The sequence below is a fragment of the Lepisma saccharinum genome, chromosome 11 (genome assembly GCF_977018435.1).
Source record: "Lepisma saccharinum chromosome 11, izLepSacc3.1, whole genome shotgun sequence".
Lineage (NCBI taxonomy): Eukaryota > Metazoa > Arthropoda > Insecta > Zygentoma > Lepismatidae > Lepisma > Lepisma saccharinum.
Window position 1 is genome coordinate 16,445,414 of NC_139239.1, and position 9,237 is coordinate 16,454,650.

Sequence of the window (9,237 nt, forward strand, 5' to 3'; positions counted from 1 at the left end):
TTGATCAGAAACAAAATTTAAGCTTAGCACAAACAAGTCGGATTTAGCAATAGACTCTTTCCTCAAGTTTTGAGTAAAACAAAATCAAGCTGTAAGCCCTTGGATTTTGAACTCAATCTTGGCTGCCTCCTGAATAGGAAAAGTTAACGCCAAAAGTAAGGCAAGGGGTTGAGGGGAGGGAGATCGGGTAGATGAAATATCAATTCGACAGTATTTCTGCGAAGCAAGGAGAAGTGAAGGGAATATTTAAGCATTCATTACACAATGATATTCTACCCAGATTGATGTTTCTGGCAATAATATAAAGTAACTTGCTAATTACATAGTAATAAAAAGTAATTGTTGACAAAATTGAAGTTCTTGTTCTTTGCAGACGTACAGTCTTAGAAAAAAATACCTGGGCCACGGGACGTAGAATTTCGTAACGTCTTAAAGCCTGTTGTTTATGCAACCCAAATAACAAAATATTCGCTTAAGTTTGCCTGGTGATTCTGAGTTTTCGGGAAGGATTGAGCTTTGATAGCATGAGTCACATGACTCGTGCCCCAGCCACAACAAACAGCTGGGTGCTACGATGCCTCCAGAAGAAAATTTCAGGAACTGGTTTCTTGACAAGAGCTACTCGTAAGGAAATACTATTCTTTCAAGTGATATTAGAGTCATCGTCAAGAAGGTTCGCTGAAATGATGGTTCTCATCACAGACCACATGCCACACGTTAATTGTTTAAGTCCAGTTCACGCACTGGACCTACAGATTAAAATGGGATCCGAACCAAATGCCTCTCTATTTGGTATTGAATTCGGAAGCCTTTCATTACATGGCGAAGACGTTACCACTACGACATCAGAGAGGCAATGGAACCCCTTGAGAAATAGATAAGCGAAAATTGCTACGTGACAAACCATATTTGCCCGTAAATTTTAAAAATAAGACAATATTTTGTACTGACAGCTTCGAACCGTGGGAGAGGCATATATTTTTTTGTACCATCGTCCATTTCACGAGTTTATAATTCTTCCTCACCGACACAAGTAACGCGAGTGGTAGAAGAAAAGCGAAGTAAAATAACTGAAACAGAAATAAAAGGAAAAAGCGAAATAAATTTTATTCATAATATTCTGCAGTCACTTGAGTTGTATTCACGGGATGCTATCTTTAAAGAAAGCCGTGGTCTCTTCCTTGTTTCGCTTTCTTTGTGCTCTTGCTTCCCCCGTCACGATTGGTCTAAAACTAATTAATGCGACGTTAATTAAACAATCCAAACAACGAAACAATGCACAATCAACTGCACAAAACAACATTCCAAATGTTTTCGAATCGGAAAACAATTGAGATGCTGTAAAATGACTTAAGATGCAGTAATAAAGTTGGAATTCGGTACCGTATAGAATTAAATCGGTAGAAATGTTCGATTTGATTGGATGTTTGTTATTTAGATTTGCTATTCTTTCACTTTTGGCAAATAGCGACGATGAAGATGAGTGATGCTATGATGAAATTGATGAAGGGACACTTACCAAGGACACCCACGCCCAAGTCGAGATTCTAACCAGGGACCCATGGCATCGTAGCGCGCTGTGCTAACCACTCCTCCATGGAGTGGGCATTATAGCATATTTTGTGTGCTCAATTGGGATCAATCAATGGAATGAATAGGCATATTATATGATTAATAAATTCATATAATAATACCACGTCATATTATTCGGCACGAAGTAACATCAGAGACATTCAATCTTGCATTTTTGCCTTTCAACTAATTCTTTGAATTCAGGTTAATCACAACAATAAGATAAATTATGAAGCAAATGATAGTGAATGTGGAATAGTATTACGAATTACCTGACAGAAACAACACTAAGCAGGCTCGGTGGTCAAGCTCATTAAGTGATTGACATTCGATATCGTCGCAAAAGTTTCCGGGTTTGAGTACCGTCCTTGTCGGGGGTATTTGATTATTTCGTCATCAATTTCATGTAATGGTCACTCGTCCTTATCGTCGCGATCATCGAACAGGGAATAAAAATTATAAAAATAAATACGATGGAAAAGTACTTATTTCATCTCTCACGAAATCTCCTACAAAACCGGAATATATAAAATACATGTATATTCATTCACATACATTTTCGATTTCTATATTTAACTAATCGAGACCGAGAACGGGAGAGCAATTTTCAATTCGACAAACCGAGAGACGGAGAAACTGTAAAGTCTCGTTTCTTCTTGGCACCTTCGTAATCGAGTTGTTCTGTTTGTCATTGGCTTTGTATTGACAATTATTGTCATTATTCTTCCCCTGCAGGTAAACCATAACGATGAATTATGATGAAATGAAGCAGATAAAAGGGCAAGAACAAGAAAGTCATGCCTGTTCTAGACTCCAACCCAGAACCTTGTGTAACGAGATTTGAAATTCTGGAGAAGGCGTCCGTGTTTCGCTTGGTTTTCTCTTTCCTCTACTTCTCTTATATTATCATACATGTATAATAAAAATGGATCTGATACGATATGTTGCGATTCATAATTGTGCTGGTTAGATGCTACAGATGTGAACTCCAACCTTCAATATATTATTCCCTTTTGTTTCGTATCTGGTTGAACATGAAATTTTCTTGCACTGTGACAATTTCTTTCTTAGTTTTGGTTTGGTGCACAGATATGCTAATCTGGACTCGACCTTTAGTTTAAAGTGGGATACTAACCACTATGTGCATCCACCGTGTATCAAACCCGGAATCCACTGATTACAATGCGACGACGTTATCACTACGCCATCGAGGAGGACCCATGACAAAATGTTATTCACTCGATCTCTACTATAATTTATTTCAGCATTTACATTTTCGTTTTCTTCTTCTTTTTTCCTTTTGTTAACTACTCTTATACAACTCTTTTTGCGCCTTCGAATTTCTTCTTGTTTCAGGAAAAAATAATACATGCAGGCTGTATAAAAATCCCCCGTTCAAATAGATAAAACGTTCACTCTCGAGAACTAATTTACATGTTTATCACTAACGTAACCATTAGGAAGGAAACTATTGAAATGTTAACTGATATAACTGCAGATGAAACAATACTTACAGCCACTAACGAAATATCTATTCTTGTGTAGCCTCACAGACAACAAGTATATGGTGAGTCATTCACTCTTGCTGACTACGGGCGAAGGTCACTGAACCAAAGGGTGGTGGCAAGCAAGCAGGCTTTTGCTTTACCAAAGACGAGGTCACGTGTTCCAGTTATCAATGGCGTACGAAATAAGGAGGAACACAGCTATCTGCCGTATGTTTTGGTCCCGTCATTGCACTTTATCGTCGTGGCCTTGAAGTTCCCTCAGGGCACTCCTACGTAAAGGCTTCTCAGCTAGAAGGATATCTTCCCCATTGAGTGGAGGAAAAGTGGGTGCGTATAGAGGTCCTTCAACTTTCGTATTCTTTTTCATTTCAGAACCCGTGCTGTATCGTCGACTTAATCCAATCTATCCGATGTAGGTTTTAGGTTCTGTTTCTGTTCGGTCATTTCACGTTGTCTTCCTGCTTATGTTATTCGCGACGAAGGTTCTGGATTCGATAATCTGGACAATAACGGGATTGTGTTAGTTGCTTGATTTGGTGTCTTAAGTCCACTTTATGTCCAGTTAGGCTAATCGTGAATGGACCTATAATTTAAAGGGGGATCCGAACCACTATGTTCCTCCACCGAGTATCGAACCCGGGATCCCTTAATTACAAGGCGCCCACGATCCCACTGCGCCATCGGGGATTGTGTTCGAAACGAATGAATCAAATTTGAGTGATATGATATGCAACCATTGGAAGACTATTGAAAGAAAAGCTATGGGAACCTGCCAGTTTTTCTACTGCAGACAGGAAACCATAAACATGGAAGAGAAGCTTATATTCTATGAAACCTGACGCTATGTGCTCGAATACTTGCTAAATATAATCCATAGAGGCATAGCAACGTTAAACAACCTCTTATATGATACATATAGGTTTAAAAAGGTCGAAATACAAAGATTGTGTGCGCCTCACTGATGGCGTAGTGGTAAGGCCTTGTAATCAAGGGGTCTGGGGTACGATACCAGGTGATCGCACATAGTGGTTCGGATCCCACTTTAAACTGTATGCACTTCAGATTAGTCTATCTGTGCCGGTGACTCAGTCGGTAACGCGTCTGACTACCATGCTATAGGCCCCGGGTTCGATTCCCGGCCGGTTCAAGCCCGGGAACTTTTCTAACGTTGGAAGCGGCCCCAGCGCCCACCCAGCGTCGAATGACATGGGTACCTGGGGGAAACCCTGGGGGTAAAAGCGGTCAGGGGCATGATGCTGATCACATCACCCCCACTCACGAACGAATCAAGAAAGTGTGGGGCGTTACCCCCACACCCCCTATACGCCTTCATGGCGTAGCGCCAAGCACAGGTAAGAACTTTATTATTATTATTTTTTTTTTTTTTTTGCATAAAGTGGACTTACAACAAAATTTAAATTTGTGATAAAGATTATGATAAGGTATTAAAGAATTGGGTCTAACACATTTTTTTATTGTTTACCAATGACATTGTTAACTAATATTCTTAATTTCAGTTTCAAGATGAAATCGGCTACGAAATAAAAGGAGTGGGTTCATATTTCTGTTACGAAATTCCACTTTTGTAGTAGACCTGTGCCACACTAAGATGTGACAATAAACAAATCTGAGACACTTTCAAAGTATTAAATTGATATCTACGTATTTGGGAAAAATCTTTCAATATAATACTTTTTTTGGACGCGTCAAATCATAGTATTTAATTCCTGTTTTAGCAGCTTTAAGAAACCTGATTTGGGGGGGGGGTTACAAATGCCCTTTCTGCTCCCGTCAAGTTACGCCTATGACGAACAGGAATTCAAAGTAAAAATACTGACCCGACTAAATCGGGAGACACGGCTGATAGATTTACAATTAGGTAAATCATAATTAAGCGTGTAGTTGAAAACAACCTATTTTCATATATTGCATGCAGCTCTACTTTTTCTGCAATGTGGATCAAGAACTGGGGACGTGGAGAAGCACAACACACCACGTAACCAATAGTCACGTGACCCTCTTTGCTTTCCTGTCATGTTGACCTTCGCGTGGAACACATTTCTCGGTGTTAAGACAGGCAAAATCACCCGATCATCGAAGGGTGCAATATGTGTTGCCTACCCTCCTGCATTACTTGCTCCTATTAAAGCCTTATGGGGAAGAACTTTTTTCCATGACTGTACACCACGGGCCAAAAGTCATCAACGGATACTACGTATAGTGTAAGCGAAATTGACGTTAAAGAGTTGTAGTAGGTTGAGAGAAATTTTTATCCTCCTCCATACGTTGTGCGGTAATAATTCGGCTGATTTCCGATAGAGGTCAGTCAATCACAATACTGTGGTTAGGGGTCAGGTATACCGATATATATTGCTCCGAATGCTACAGTTGAGACATTAGTCGAAGATATTCTTGTCCTATTTCACCCTTGAACACATCTTGTTCAATTCAATATAGTTTCTGCATTGATTACCAGATTTTCTTTCACAATAATATAATGTTGCATCAATATCCCTCGTGACTTTTGGTCCACCCTGTAGAATTAGTGTGCCTGAAATTTCGCTCTTAATATTTTTTCTCACTAATCTCAAAATCCCGTGACATTATTTCTGAATTGTGTTTCTGTTATGAAACATGTATCCTCAAAATCAGTATTTTTATATACACATGAGTTTGGCGCGCGCGTATGTGTTACGACCTTTTCTTACAAGTTGCTATTGTAGTCAGGAAGGAAACGAAATAGCTGAAATGTTTTAAAACTTCGCCTCCGTTTTGACGTCCTAAAATTGGTTCTCTGCAAAAGCAGTAGCGCCAACTTCCAATAAATTTTGGTATGTGGTTTTGTTATTTTACGTCGCTTATCTTCCACTTTTGACTAGTCGCGATGATGAGGATGAGTGATTAGAAAGAAATTTTGAATGGACACTCACGAAGAACGAGTCTCGAACCCGGGAACTTCGGTGGCGAGATAGAAACTCTAGCACTCGGCCCCCGAGCCGACAAATAGGGCAAAAGCATCTTGCTCCCCCAAATGCTGCGATTATGTGACTATCACTCCTTACACCTTATTCTTAAAAAGGTTCAAATTCCCAACGGACATTTTTTTAATGTAAAGAATCTCATTCAATGAAAGTTTCTATTTTTATATTACGAACGCGTATTAATTTTCGAAAATTTTAAACTTTTAGTTGTGATTCTCAGGAATCGCTCTCGATGATTTCGTCACACCGAAGATTTCGGGTTCCAATCCTGACATCCTGTATGTCCGATCATCAATTACACCTAATCATCATCACCGTCGTCTTAATTGGCCGGAAGTGGCAGAAAAGAAAGGTACATTTTAAGGAAAAAAAATACAAAGAAACATACAGACTTCGCATCATTGCTACGTTTGTGGGGGGCGAACTTTTGGTTTCACTCAGTATCTTTTATTCGTAAAATGATCATATTGACGGGAAGCGTGTATATATAGAATTAAATGGCATTTTGGATAATCGATACCAGACGAAAGATAGTTCAGTCTATCCTACTTTTCTCTAATGAATGAATATCCACGGATGTGCGAGGATTATTATTTTGATCTGTTGTTTTGCAGCCAGAAGATCATTCATACGTGGGCTGTAATTTTAAAAGTGGCAACACTGTCAGGAAGAGGGATAACGCCTATCAGGGATTGAGCATTGTCAGTTGGGGGCCATGTCGATGTTTTTTATACCAGAAGTTGTCAGTGCAGCGAGTGCTGTTGTGTATGTACGAGGTTGAAATTAACACCATTTTGTGTACCGTCTTAAAACATGTTTACAAAGGCAGGACAGCGATTGTGGATCAAAATCCAGGCGGCCCGTGGCAAAAATGCACGAGAATATCATCAAGACGTGCATGAAGCCTGTGTCAACATTACCTAGCCAATGGGTAAGTGCATTTCTTGAGGAGTAGGGCGCGCACCCCTTAGTTATCTTCCGCACCCCCTATCCAAAACCTATATTCTACCGAAAACAATACCTCTTACAGTGGCATATTACGCCATGTCATTGTCATTGAGGGCCGAATGTTAGGTTCTGAAGTGAGACTGCTGTTATTAGTTACAACAGGCAAGCATTGGTCCTACTCTCAGATTTCGCATTTATGTTCCTGTACTGTCGGCAGTCTATAATAAGATCAGCGGCCCTTGTCTTTATTTTTTCAGAACTGTTGTTAACAATGGTCTCTTCTTGTGTTTCAAGTAGTCTGTGTTTTACGATAAACGTAGGCTATATAGCTTAGTGTTAGTTGTTGTATGTTTTCCTTTGCACTGTTGATACACGGTTTTGTTGTCCGCCTACTTGTTCTTCCTCTTTTCTTCAAGCCGCATTGGAACAAAAATTTCAGTTGCTTTTGAAGTATAGTCAGGTCGTTTGCGGGAAATTATTTAACGCCAGTTGTATCGTGACGGTAATTTCCTTGTTAATTCGTTCTATTTGCTCTAGTAAACGTACCATTTCACACTTTTTTAAAGACTGTTACGAAGAGGACAAAAATTCGCGAAGAAATGTTACAGTTCGTTGTTGGGGACAGTGCGGCTCAACCAAAGGATTTTAACAAAAAGTTGCTGTGCACTCAGCGTTTTGCCCTGACACCACAGCATCTGGGCAGACGGAAGGGAGGCTATGTATTATGTAAAACGAACGCATATGAAAAGAGAGGTAACAAAGCAACGGAACATTTTCAGAAAAGTGAAGCAGCCCAAAAAAAAAAGTGAATTGGTAATTTTATGAAAGTGACTACATGATTTCGTATTTATTGTTATTTTTTTTTCAAATTGCAGAAATTTAGGTTGCATAGTAGAGATTTCTTTTTTTTATCCAACGCACACAAACTGAATACTCAGCAGTTGTTTTCACCTGTACAACGTATTTGACGTTTGATTAATAACTGATTTTTGTGGTGTTGTGCTTTGTAATCAAGGGATCCCGGTGGAGGCACATAGTGGTTCGAGTCCCACTTTGAACGTTAGGTCTTTTCCCGATTAGCCTATATGTGCATAAAGTGTACTTAAACCAATGGATACCATCTAAAGTTGTCCAATTCAGTCACGGTCATTTATGTTAATTGTTGTAAGAGCGTTGCAGGATCATGGTAACTTCAAACTAAAGGATTCTTTTCAGACAGAGCGAGCAACCATTCTCCGTTGAACAATGCCTTGCCTTGCTCGCCTCGCCATGTAAAATGTCCTCCAGTCGTCCAAATATGTCATTGGCCTCCCTTGAAGAAGTTGTTGTTTTTTTTCAAATTTCCAAACGTTTTTGTGCTAAAATCAGGAAAAAAATTAAGCAAGTCGCTAATATTTTTCAGTTTCATTAGCATATAATCACAGATGTCTACTAAAAGTTGATTGATATTTGATTTAGTGACCAAAACATGCATCCATTGCATATTTCATGTTTTCTTTATTTTCAACGTCGAACCCCCTAGATGATTAATCCTGGCTATTGAGGTTGGAATGTGTGAGTGTGAACAAAACATGAGGAAAGTTGCATCATGCTGGGTTTCCGATATTGTCACCTTGTGTAACCATCAGGTACGGCTAGTAATGTTAGTTGGGCCCACGTATTACAGTTTACAGTTAACATCAGCAGACAGAGAAACTATGTTCAGTAGCCAGTGTTGTATTGGTGAAGAAAACATTCTAGTATTTCAAAGAAGAAATGAAGCACATCTTGTGAAAAGCAGTAATGTCATTTCTCTTTGTCACTGAATTTACCAAAAACTGGCGAGTTTCAGTTGTTCATTTTTTTCAAAGGCAAGATTTTCCTAAACCTTTACCCCAGTGAGAAATAGTAAATGTAATTTTTTTGTTGATATCAGAGTTGCCAAGTTTAGAGCATTTCTTAAGGATACAACGATGGCGCATGCGCTCTACATACTTTATTTTTACATTACATTCACTGATTGAAAATTATTTTATATACTTGATTCTCGCTTCACAATTTTGCAACAAGATGAATAAAGCTAATTCATTATAATTTGAGAGGAGTGCAAAGTAAAATGTTGTTCGGTTTAAATCATATAGTTAACCTCATGTCTAAATGAATACATCAAGACCGAGATAAACTCTCTGGAATCACAGAGTATGTACGTGCCGGAACTGTCTGAAAGAGGTCACATGTATTATTTTTAA